Source organism: Somniosus microcephalus, chromosome 8, assembly GCF_052327205.1.
Source record: "Somniosus microcephalus isolate GS21.2 chromosome 8, FLI_Smic_1.0, whole genome shotgun sequence".
Taxonomy (NCBI): domain Eukaryota; kingdom Metazoa; phylum Chordata; class Chondrichthyes; order Squaliformes; family Somniosidae; genus Somniosus; species Somniosus microcephalus.
Window position 1 is genome coordinate 122,921,231 of NC_140994.1, and position 12,200 is coordinate 122,933,430.

Here is a 12,200-nt window from a genome sequence, read left to right on the forward strand (position 1 = left end):
TCCTCGGATGTGCAGAGAAAGACATCAAATCAAATCAAATCAAAATCAAATCAACTTTTATTGTCATTGTTAGTGCACAAGTGCAGTACAACGAAATGTAGGCTTGCGGCTCCCGAGAGTGTACAATTTGGATTAGGACACTTAAACATTTCAACATACATTTGTACATATATATTAGCATAAATATGACCATAATAAAGTGCATCGGCAGATGTGCAGGCTTTAGTGCTTATTTGTGGAGTTCAGTAGGATGACAGCCCTGGGAAAGAAGCTGTTCCTAAATCTGGTCGTACGGGTGCGAATGCATCTGTAGCGTCTTCCAGATGGTAGGAGGGTGAACAGACTGTGGCTGGGGTGGGTAGGGTCTTTGATGATGGACCGTGCCCTCCGTAGGCAGCGTTTCTGATATATATGTTCTATGGTCGGTAGCCGGTAATGCATTGGGCAGTTTTGACTACCCGCTGCAGGGCTTTCCAGTCATGGGAGCTACAGCTGCCGTACCATACCGTGATACAGTTTGTCAGGATGCTCTCTATAGTGCAGCGGTAGAAGTTCTCTTGTGACGCTTCATTCTCTCTTGTGACGCTTCACCTTACGGGGTGGGGGCAGTTCTTTCACACTGTATGGAAGATGGAACAGAAAGACCGATAGGGTTTATGGCTCGAACTCTGACCCCAGCGGAAAAAAACTATTCCCAGTTAGATAAAGAGGGATTAGCAGTAATGTTTGGGTTGCAGAGGTTTCATAAGTACATATATGGCAGGAAATTCACCATATGCACCGATCATAAACCTCTTCTATCTCTTTTTAATGAGATGAAAGCAGTACCACAGATGGTGTCACCCCAAATCCAGAGATGGGCAGTGACGTTAAGGGCATATGAGTATGTCATCGTTTACAAAGCGGACAAGTACCATGGGAACGCAGATGCCTTGAGCCGTCTTCCACTACCAGGTACACCTATCCGTGCAGCTCCAGTGGACAGAGTTTTGATGTTGGGAACTGGTCAGGTAGTACGCAGACATGTGGATCAGATACTGACCAGACAACGGGAGATTGAACTGGAGGTTCGAGGAAAGGTTGGAGGACAAGTTGGTCCCCAGTTATCCAAATGACCGGTGGTACCAGCACCACGAACAGAGACAGTTATACCTGGACCCCTTAATCAAGAGGAAACCATCGTAGCAGAGTCAGATACTCTGAGTACTGCTCAGGAGCAGCAGGTGGCTTTACCACAACCAAGCAGGGACTTGACTGTAAGACGTTCAACAAGGTCTCACAAGCCACCAGAGCGATTGATCACAACCTGCTAGGTTGTTCAGGATGGACTATTGTTAAAGGAGTTTCCTTATGGACTTTTTAAGAATTGTTGTAACTTAAGAGGGGGGGGATATAGTAATCTCGGATGTAATGCTTAAGTTATCCACCAGAGGGAGACAAATGCTAAGGGTTCATTTACCAGTGTTTTAAGGTAATGTTGCAGTATGGGTAGAATGACATCATAGGATCATCCATCTTGGATGCATCGTGCAGTAGAATTAGCAGTGCATGCCTGTAGCTTGTAAGAGCTCTGTTCGCTCCTTATTCTATGTAAATTAAAAGTAAAGTTTTGAGTTCCTGAAGTCTCACTTATATCAATTAATTGGACCTTACTACTCGGATATAACACTGGGCACCGCACTTTAGGAAGGATGTGAAGGCCTTAGAGAGGGTGCAGGAAAGAATTACGAGAATGATTCCAGGGATGAGGGACTTTAGTTACGTGGATAGACTGGAGAAGCTGGGTTTGTTCTCCTTCGAGCAGAGGAGATTTGATAGAGGTGTTCAAAATCATGAGGGGTCTGGGCAGAGTAGATAGAGAGAAACTGTTCCCATTGGCAGAAGAGTCGAGAAGCAGAGGACACAGATTTAAGGTGATTGGCAAAAGAGCCAAAGGCGACATAAGGAAAAACTTTTTTACGCAGCGAGTGGTTAGGATCTGGAATGCACTACCTGAAAAGGTGGTGGAGGCAGGTTCAATCATGGCTTTCAAAAGGGAGTTAGATAAGTACCTGAAAGAGAAAGATTTGCAGGGCTACGGAGAAAGGGCAGGGGAGTGAGACTAGCTGAAGTGCTCTTGCAAGATGCCGGCACGGGCTCGATGGGCTGAAAGAATGGTTACAGCATGGAAGGCATCCAATGATTCTATGTCCAATGCTCATTGTAATTAGACAAAACTGGTCTGGCAACTGCATGCCCCTCACTGAATTTTCATGGTGTAGCCTTGGAGAATGTAGAGTTACAGGAGGGCTGGTTAGTGGTCAGGGTGTAGCCTAGTGAGTGGGGAGTCAGGGGAGGGGTGAGAAGTCAGGGGAGGAGTGGGGAGGGGTGAGAAGTCAGGGGAGGGGTGGTGAGCAGGGTGGGGAGTCGGGGAGAGGGGTGGGGAGTCGGAGGGGGTGGGGGGGGGAGTGGGTGGGGAGTCGGGGGAGGGGTGGGGAGTCGGGGAGAGGGGTGGGGAGAGTCGGGGGAGGGGTGTGGGGAGTCGGAGGGGGTGGGGAGTCGGGGGAGGGGGTGGGGAGTGGGTGGGGAGTCGGGGAGAGGGGTGGGGAGCGGGGTGTGGAGTCGGGAGTTGTCAAAATCTCGACTCCGAGTAAGACTCTAAAACACAAGCAGTACCGTCAGATTGTTAGTTTAATTTTTACTTGCACAAGGGGAAAGCTGCCTGGACAAAGGCTAGGCCAACATCTCCACCGAACATCAGTGAATGCAGCATATTTATACACTCAAACAAGGAAGCGTTCCATAAATCACGTGTAATGGTATTGTATCATTTTAGCAAATTAAGAGTTTGCACAAGGACAATCAAAAGGTCAGCAGGACAGAAATATCTCCAGACAAGGTGTTAATCATATATTCTGTGAGGAGGTTCTGTCTGAATCTTGTTACCAAGATGATTAGCTTACTCAATAGTTTTGCTTCTTTGTCTAGCGACAATCATTAATAGTTTATCTATTCTATAGCCTTATGCCTCCCTTGTGCTAGTGAGGCAATTATAGCTGTTATCACATCCTCAATGTGGGTGGGTATTATGAAAGATCTCTTGGTCCTAGACACGTTGTGACACATTTACTTTTTCTTGCTTTAGCTACAACCTAAGCAAGTTTGTTCTTTTACTTGGCCATTTTATTCTACCCAGCATGCTAAGTATAATGTCAATTTCCAGTGAGTGGGGGGAGGGGAGTGGGAGTGGGGAGTCAGGGGTCGGGGGGGTGGAGTCGGGGGAGGGGGAGGGGATGTGTGGGGAGTCGGGGTGTGGGAAGTCGGACGGGGAGGGGTGGTGTGGGGGAGTGGTGGGGGTTCGGGTTGGGGAGTCGGGGAGTCTGGGGAGGGGTAGGGAGTGGGGAGTCGGGTGGGGAGTCGGGGGAGTCGGGGGATGGGTGGGGAGTCGGGGGATGGGTGGGGAGTCGGGGGAGAGTCGGGGAGTCGAGGAGGGCTGGTAAGTGGGGAAGGATGCAAGTGGAGAAGTGGGGGAAGCTTATCAAGTGGCGAGAAGGGTGAAGCCTTGGTGATTGGAGAGCCGATGGAGGCCTGGCAAACAGAGAGAAGGGAGAGGCCTATTGATCGGGGAGGCTTGGTGCAGGGAGAGGTGACAAATGGAAAGTTCATGGGGTTTGCTCGATGTTAGGACAACAAAGCTGGTAATGCATTAGATAGAATTACCATTAATCTTGTCTTGGCAAACTGACTGTTCTTGTACATGTGCTTGTGTGTCCAGTTTGGGCAGATATGGCTTTTCCAGTTTACCCAATTGTGCATAAAAATTGTATTGATAAAAATAACACTGGAGGCTTTTTGTTTTCTGCAGGGCACCCACCCAGTAGCAAAATGTCACCATCAGCCCCCTCGGCTGGTCTGAGTTAAGGGCCCTTGAACAACAAACAGAGTTTCTCTGGGCCATATTAGGCTCCTACTCATCAGAGGGATCACGGGAACAGAGGTCACTGGACTGCCCAAAGCCTAATTGTCATCAATTGTTTTTTTGAATAGACAGTGGAAAGGTACATTTTAACAAAAGTTATCCGCCAGAATCTCCTTTTCCCTTTATGAAATTTCGTAGCCTGTGGACGGCTTCACTGTGACTCCACATTGTTAAAAATGATTTATTTTACAAGCATATTCTTTAACGTCAGAAATGCTTTTAATTAGCAGGAGTTTTTTTTGTGCAAAACGCAATTATAAAATAGAATGTTTTACAAATTAGTTCATCTGTTTACAATATGTGTGGTGTTGTGCCCAGATCCAAGTATTTCTGAGCAGTCTGTCACACAACAGTTAGATTTGCACTAACAGATAAAAGTAAAACTGGTGGCAAAGAATTCATTTTATTTTTTTAATTTGTGTTCCTTTTCTCCTCCCTTCCTTCCAATTGTATCCTCTCCTGTCGGCACTGACTGGTAGTTTTGTTAGGAATGTGAATTTTGTAATAACAGATAAAAGGGACCAGTCCTATGCCTATAGGCCAAGGATGTCATGGACACAGTAATACACTTGCTGTTTATTAAAGATTAAATGTTACATACTCACGGCTAACGTACCGAGATCACAAAAGACACTTTGCCGCAGAATATTCACACGTCACAGCTCAACCCTTCAGATATCTCCCACCTCACAGTAACAATAGTCTTGCTTTTAGGCTTAGCTAAAAGGCCATTGCATCACCTCCTCCATGATCCTTCCCCGACTTTCGGTACCAGTCCCCATCATGATTTTCCTAGGCCAGAGTAACCTCACTACTTGTGCTGCCACCCAACTGAGATACTTCCAGTCTGTATGGCTCGATTCCACACTGAGCAACAGACTAACCCACAGAGACATATCAGGACGCACAACCCGCACGATCTTTTCCCCTGTTTCAAGCACCATTTTTATAATCCAGAGGAACTGCCTGGTTTATAAAACACAAACTTTTGGCTTGCAAGCCTGGACTTTTTTTTGACCAGCGGAACGAAAGATCTTCAGCTTGAGAGAGGCAGTTTCAAATACTGGCCCGGCAAAATGACAATATTCCAATCAACGCCTCCAATACAGACCCAACACCTCCAGTAAACCCAGGAGGCATCGCAGAGCTGTTACTTTATCAACACGCTTATGCCATATTGACAGCTGTGTCTGCAAATTTAGGTCAGAAATTCAGCTCACTGTAAAAACAGATTTATGTAGCAGTATCAAAAAGCGTCACATTACAAACTTGATTTTAAATTACCCTGACCTGAATATATTGAGTATTGGTCAGAATGGCCATCCACTGCTGGTGTCAGGGAGGAGGGGGATGGGATAGATCAGTGATAGTTGTCCAACAGCATGGATAGTCAACAACAACTTACATTCATATAGCACTTTCAATGTAGTAAAATGACCCAAGTCGCTTCACTGGAGCGTAATCAAACAAAATTTGACACCAAGCCACATAAGGAGATATTAGGATAGGTTGGTCAAAGAGATAGGTTTTAAGGAGCGTCTTAAAGGAGGAAAGAGAGGTGGAGAGGTTTAGGGAGGGAATTTCAAAGCTTAGGGTCTCGGCAATGGCTTCGGTCTTCCCAATATTTAGTTTGAGGAAATTTCTTCTGGCTGTCAGACAAGCAGTGTCCCACAGCACTGTAACTACCACATTTTCTATGGCATACCCAAGACCATTAAGTGATAATGTTCAGCTTCGGCATGTTGTACAATGGGCGTGTGATTGATTAGCTCTACCAGGTTACTGCCCATGCAGCATAGCTGAAAATTACCTCCATCGAGTCCATTTCCACAGAGTAATCAAACTGGATTATGGAATGTTATCCTAAAACACTAACGTGAAATCCAATGTAATAAAAAGGAATTTCATCTGTTCAGTGACTTGAAGCAGTGGCCTTGACTGTGGGGCTTCAGTCTAGGCTATTTTTCCTTGGACCAGATCATGCTGGAAAAATAAATGTGTTTTAACGATGCACGCCGTTATTAATGTGCAAATCACCCAGCAAGTTCAGGGGATAAAGAGATATGGCGTGTGTTGCAAATCTCCAGAACTTGATTTACACTGCTCTGCCGTTTGCTTTGCACAAACGGAATCTCGTCCTTAGCCTTCCCGTTATTTTTAAGAATTTGCTAGATTTGCACATCAATTGGCCATTAAACTCACCACTGAAAGTTAAGTCTGGTAATTAAGAGTGTAAGTAGACTTTTATCAATGTGATAATTGTTGATGCAATGCCAATCAACCTCTCTGGCCCTGAAAGGAAACAATTTAAAATGTTTAATCTCAATCCTGCAATTGTTGGGAGACTTAATTTTTTTCTTACTGTTCCTTTGTCTTTTTTTCTCTCTCAAACTAATCTTTCTTTCCCTCTCTTGATTTGACTCTAATTCTCCCTAGTTCCTTCACCATTGTTTCTCTGTTTCTTTCTCAATCCTTAAATCTCATTGGTTAAGGAAATACACTGTTGGTCCCACCATTAACGAAGGTCCCAGATGCCTGGTTACCCCATGCCATTTCATTATCAACTCGCCCATCCAGCAAGTTACGTTGCCAAATATTTGCGAGATGAAGGGGGCAGAAAACTAACCAACCAAAGTCTAAACAATGGCATGTGCTGCAAGATGTATAAGCAACTGAGCCATCAGCAGACCATCCCTGCAGATTATATTAGGGAATTAGTGAAATGCAGCAAACAGTTTGCTTTATTTTATCACAATCCATGTCAATCATCGAGGTCATGCAATGGGGAGACAGAATCAACCAGTGAGAAAAGCCTGAAAAAAAGTACAATTTGCACCACTATTCAGCATTACAAAAATGCCCCTTTTAGTGAAGTAATTTTACCCCGTGGTCAGTAGGGAACCAGCAGCTGTAGCAAAAACACTGATGGACTTATTTTGCTCCCGATCCCATTCTGTACCTCTACTGGTACCCTATCTGCGATCCAAACAGGCCATGACTGGAAACCTGCCGGTCTGTATAGTCAACCATCATATAGAATTGGGTGGGAAGTGTGTTTAGCCACTCGGCCAGCAGGGACCTTAACTTTTGGAAGCCTATAATTGGACACTAGTCATCTGCATTCCATAGTCACCTGGGCAGATAAAGTCCTCTTACCCAATGAGTGGCAAAAAGTATGTATAGTAATAATTCTCTTAATGTTACTACATTACAACAGTGATTACACTTCAAAAAGTACTTCACTGGCTGTAAAACGCTTTAGGACGTCGTGAAAGGCGCTATATAAGTGCAAGTCTTTCTTTCTTTCGAAGCAGTTTAAATTGTATTATTATATTTAGTTTGGAGGATAATGCCAGATGATCTATCTATTAACTTTCTTTGATGATGACTGACCACCGCATCCAACGTTTCCAAAAATCAACAGCAAAGACAATGAAAGTTTATGGATAGTATTTTCTGGTCAAACTACTTCCACATGGGATCCTGCAATGGCTCAGTGAACTCATCCTACATAAACCAAGAGAAGGTCCCCAGGTTTAATGCCCAGTTAGCTGATCATGGGTTCAAGCCCCACTCCAGAAACTTGAGTACATAATCTAGGCTGTCACTCCAATGCAGTACTGAGGGTGCACTGCACGGTCGGAGGTGTCGGCTGTCAGATGAGACATTAAACCAAGGCCTCAATGCCCTCTCAGGTGGATGTAAGAGATCCCACGGCACTATTTCGAAGAGGAGCTGGGGAGTTATCTCTGGTGTCCTGGCCAATATTTATCCCTCAACCAACATAACAAAAAAAACACAAGGATTTGCTGGTCATTATCACATTACTGTTTGTGGGACCTTGCTGTGCACAAATTGGCTGCCGCATTTCCTACATTACAACAGTGACTGCACTTCAAAAGTACTTTATTAGCTGTAAGGCACTTTGGGATGTCTTAAGGTAGTGAAAAGCACTATAGAAACGCAAGTTGTTTCTTATTTCTCAGCTAGGGTGACAGTAGGGGTGCTGCAATTGGCCTTAGTAGGGTTTGGAAAATGGACCAGGATTCGCACTCCTGATCAATGTGCAGCATCCCCTGCCAGAAATACCCATGTGTGAACATCGGATGAGAACAGGCTCGGGTCTTGCTGTGATGTTTGCCATGGTTCACGCATCAAAGATGGTTATTTGGGTGAGGCATTGGAAGACCAATAGTGCCCATGGAAGCATAGCCCAGTAAGGAGTCAATGCTTCAGAAGACGCAAGGAGAGAAATTGAATGAGAGTGGTGAAGAAAAGAAACATTTTAAATAGATACTCCTCCAGTGTCCAGAGAAAAAATTACCTTAAAAATTCTCTTCCAGTTCTTTGCCCATTGAGATACCAATTTTGCGTTTCTTTATCTCCGAGGCTACCCTGGTGACGTAGCTAATGGGGTCTCCTGCATTCCTTAGTGGCTCTATTCACATTACTAGGGAGCTTCAGACCAGCTTAGCACTTAACCCGGAGCCTTGGAAAGCACACTTCTGGCTGAATACTGCTGCACACTTTTGAAGTTATTTCCATTTGCAGTACTCAGAAGAGTACAAGATGCATTTGAGAAGATGTGATTTCACCAGTGAGGGTACAGAGGAGATTTACAAGGATGTTGCCAGGACTGGAGAATTTTAGCTATGAGGAAAGATTGGATAGGCTGGGGTTGTTTTCTTTGGAACAGAGGAGGCTGAGCAGAGACTTGATTTAGGTGTATAAAATTATGAGGGGCCTAGTTAGAGTGGATGGGAAGGACCTATTTCCCCCAGCAGAGAGGTCAATAGTCAGAGGGCATAGATGTAAAGTAATTGGTAGAACGATTAGAGGGAAGTTAAGGAGAACCTTTTTCATCCAGAGGGTGGTGGGGGTCTGGAACTCACTGCTTAAAAGGGTGGTAGAGGCAGAAACACTCATCACATTTAAAAAGTACTTGGATATGCACTTGAAGTCCCATAACCTACAAGAATACGGACCAAGAGCTGGAAAGTGGGATAAGGCTGGATAACTCCTTTTCGGCTGGCACAGACATGATGGGCCAAATGGCCTCCTTCTGTGCGGTAAATTTCTGAGAAAGCAGAGATTAGAGAGAAAAATGGTTATTAAAAGACTAGTGAGCTTGAATATTCATAAAGGCTAAAAAGGACCAAATGGAATGCATCCAAGAATACTTAAGGAAATTAAGGTAGGAGTTGGGGGAGCTGGGACAAATTTGTTTTGCAGCTCATTAAATACAGGATTAGTACCAGATGATTGTAAAATAGCTAATGTTAGTCCAATTATACCTTGACATCTGTATTAGAAAAAAACATTGGAGTTTTATACAGAAAGCAATTCCAAGAGCACTTAGCCAGGGCAAGGTAATGGTTGAGCTAGCACAGGTCACGGGACAGGCAGGTCAGGCTGAACAAATTGATTGGAACTAATCAAGGTAGGATTGCCACCTGTTTCATATTAGGATCAGCAGTCCAGTTATTCTTTGGGCAGGCTGTCTGGAGATTTATCAAAAGTAAACAAGTCTGTCTTGGGCATTACAAGTCCAGATCTGTGTGTCATATTTTGACTCATCATTTGTGAACATTGTTAATGACTTTCTGCAGTAACAAAGAAAATGTCAGAACTCAAACCATGATCCTCCATGCGCCCCACTCCCGTTTCATCCCATCTGCTGTCCAGTTTGGGTTAACGTGGCAACCCTTGTCCGGAAATGTGCGGTATTGTGGCAGAGCCACCAGGGGACTCTGATCTAATGTACATAATTATCTTTAACAAATTATTAGCTACAGAATGAATCTGTATCTTTGTTCATATTATTGTATATACATAGCGCGGTCCCTTTAAGAATGAGACCAAACGCGATGACGTCATCACGTTGATCATGTGATCTTCCAGCGGCGGGAAAATGTGATGATGTCATGACGTCAGGCTGGGGAGCCGCCCTAGCCAGTCCTCGTGGAGCCAGCAAAGAGTACAGACCTGTAATTTAGATCTCCTGTGTTTTCGTGTTAAACTCTGTTGAATAGTATTAAACATCGTTTGTTTGATAGACTGACTTGACTTGACCTCAGTCCTTTAGTTAGGAATCTAGCCATTCCTACAGTGGTGACCCAGAATTTTCGTGAACAATTTTCGCGGAAGAAGCGAAGCGAAATGAAACATGGACGCGAACTCCGTGGCTTTGAAGCTCCCACAGTTTTGGGAACAACAGGCGGCCTCCTGGTTCGTACAAGCAGAAGCACAGTTCGAACTCCGAAACATCGTTGCGGATCAGACCCGTTACCTTTACGTGGTCTCTGCACTCAACAGCTCCACGGTCTCACGGTTCATCAGCCTGCTCGAAAACCTCCCGGTTGACAGCAAGTATGATACTCTTAAAGCACGGTTAATACAGGTCTTCGGGCTCACGAAGGCGGAGTGTGCCTGCCGACTGCTCGCTATGCCCGGGCTTGGCGATTCCAAGCCATCTGAGTTAATGAGCCAGATGCTCACGCTCCATGGCTCCGAACGACAATGTTTCCTCTTTCGGGAGTTATTCCTGAGTTAACTACCCGAGCAGGTTCAGGCTGCCCTCGCCAGATCGGAAGCCACAGATTGCTTCTGCAGCAAGTGCTGCGCAAGCAGATATGATTTATGCGGTCACGCAGCAATCCTGCGCCGCCACGAGGAACCCCTCCCCCGCAAATGCTGCCCCAACGCCTCCATCCCCCGGCTTGTGCTTTTACCATGCCCGTTTTGGCGCGAAAGCCAGAAGCTGCCGCCCTCCCTGCAGTTTCACGCCTAAAAAAAACCCAACATCAACACCAGCAGTAACTCCAGAAAAGGAGGACCGAGTCTGAGGGACGTTCTGCGGCCGCGATGGCGATTGGAAATTCCGGGAAGCTCCTCTACATTACAATTTCCCTCTCAGGCCGGCGCTTTTTATGCGACACCGGGGCGCAGTGTAGCATCCTTCCTGCCTCAGCACTCAATATTCAGTCTGGGAGGCACGGCCTCTCCCTCGAAGCAGCTAATTGTGGGGCCATTCGTACCTTTGGCAAACGGCGGGTCCAGGTGTGCTTCGGTGGGCAACGGTTTCAGTGGGAATTCATCACAGCCAAGGTTTCGCAAGCCATCCTCGGCGCGGATTTCTTATGCGCCAACAGCCTCTTAGTGGATGTAAGAAATAGTCGATTGGTTAACGTGGCCACCTTCCACTCCATCTCTTGCTTCCGCAGTTCCGCAACGTCGCACATGGTCTCCTGCGCGTTGCCCTCGCCGGACGAGTTCACTCGCCTATTAGGTGAATTCCCGGAGCTGACCAAGCCCACTTTCTCCTCCTCGGCCACTAAGCATGGTGTCAAACACCACATTACTATGACTGGCTCTCCAGTTTACGTATGAGCTCGGCGCCTGGGACCCGGCAAGCTCGCGGCAGCGAAGGCAGAGTTTGCCACGATGGAACGGCTGGGGATTATTCGCCAGTCGAATAGTCCCTGGTCCTCGCCGCTCCACATCATCCCGAAGCCCGATGGCAGCCAGGCGGGGACTACCGACGCCTTAATGACGCCACTACTCCCGGTCGGTACCAGATCCCGCACATTCAGGATTTCTCCACCCATTTGGCGGGAAACTCAATCTTCTCCAAGGTCGACCTCGTCCGTGGCTACCACCAAGTTCCCGTACACCCGCCGGACGTCCAGAAAACTGCAGTCATCACTCCCTTTGGACTGTTCGAGTTTCTACGGATGCCATTTGGGCTCAAGAACGCGGCACAGGCTTTTCAGCGACTAATGGACTCGGTCCTGCGGGATCTTAAGTTTTTATTTGTCTACCTCGACGACATCCTGATAGCCAACACTACCAAAGAGGAACACGTCTCCCATCTACACACCCTCTTTCGGCACCTCAGCCAACATGGCCTCATAATCAACCCGGCCAAGTGTCAGTTCGGCCTACAGCAGATTGACTTCTTGGGCCACCGCATTACTTCGGAGGGCGCAATTCCGCTGCAATCAAAGGTCGAAGCAATTACGGCATTCCCAAGGCCGCAGTCCACCAAGGCTCTTCAAGAATTCCTGGGCATGGTGAATTTCTACCACCGCTTTGTACCGAAGGCAGCACAACTCATGCAGCCCCTCTACGAGGCCCTCAAAGGCAAGGCTGGAAAGGATACAATAGCCTGGACAGTCGAAATGGACAACGCTTTCGACAACACAAAAACCGCTCTAGCCAATGCAACTATGTTGGCGCACCC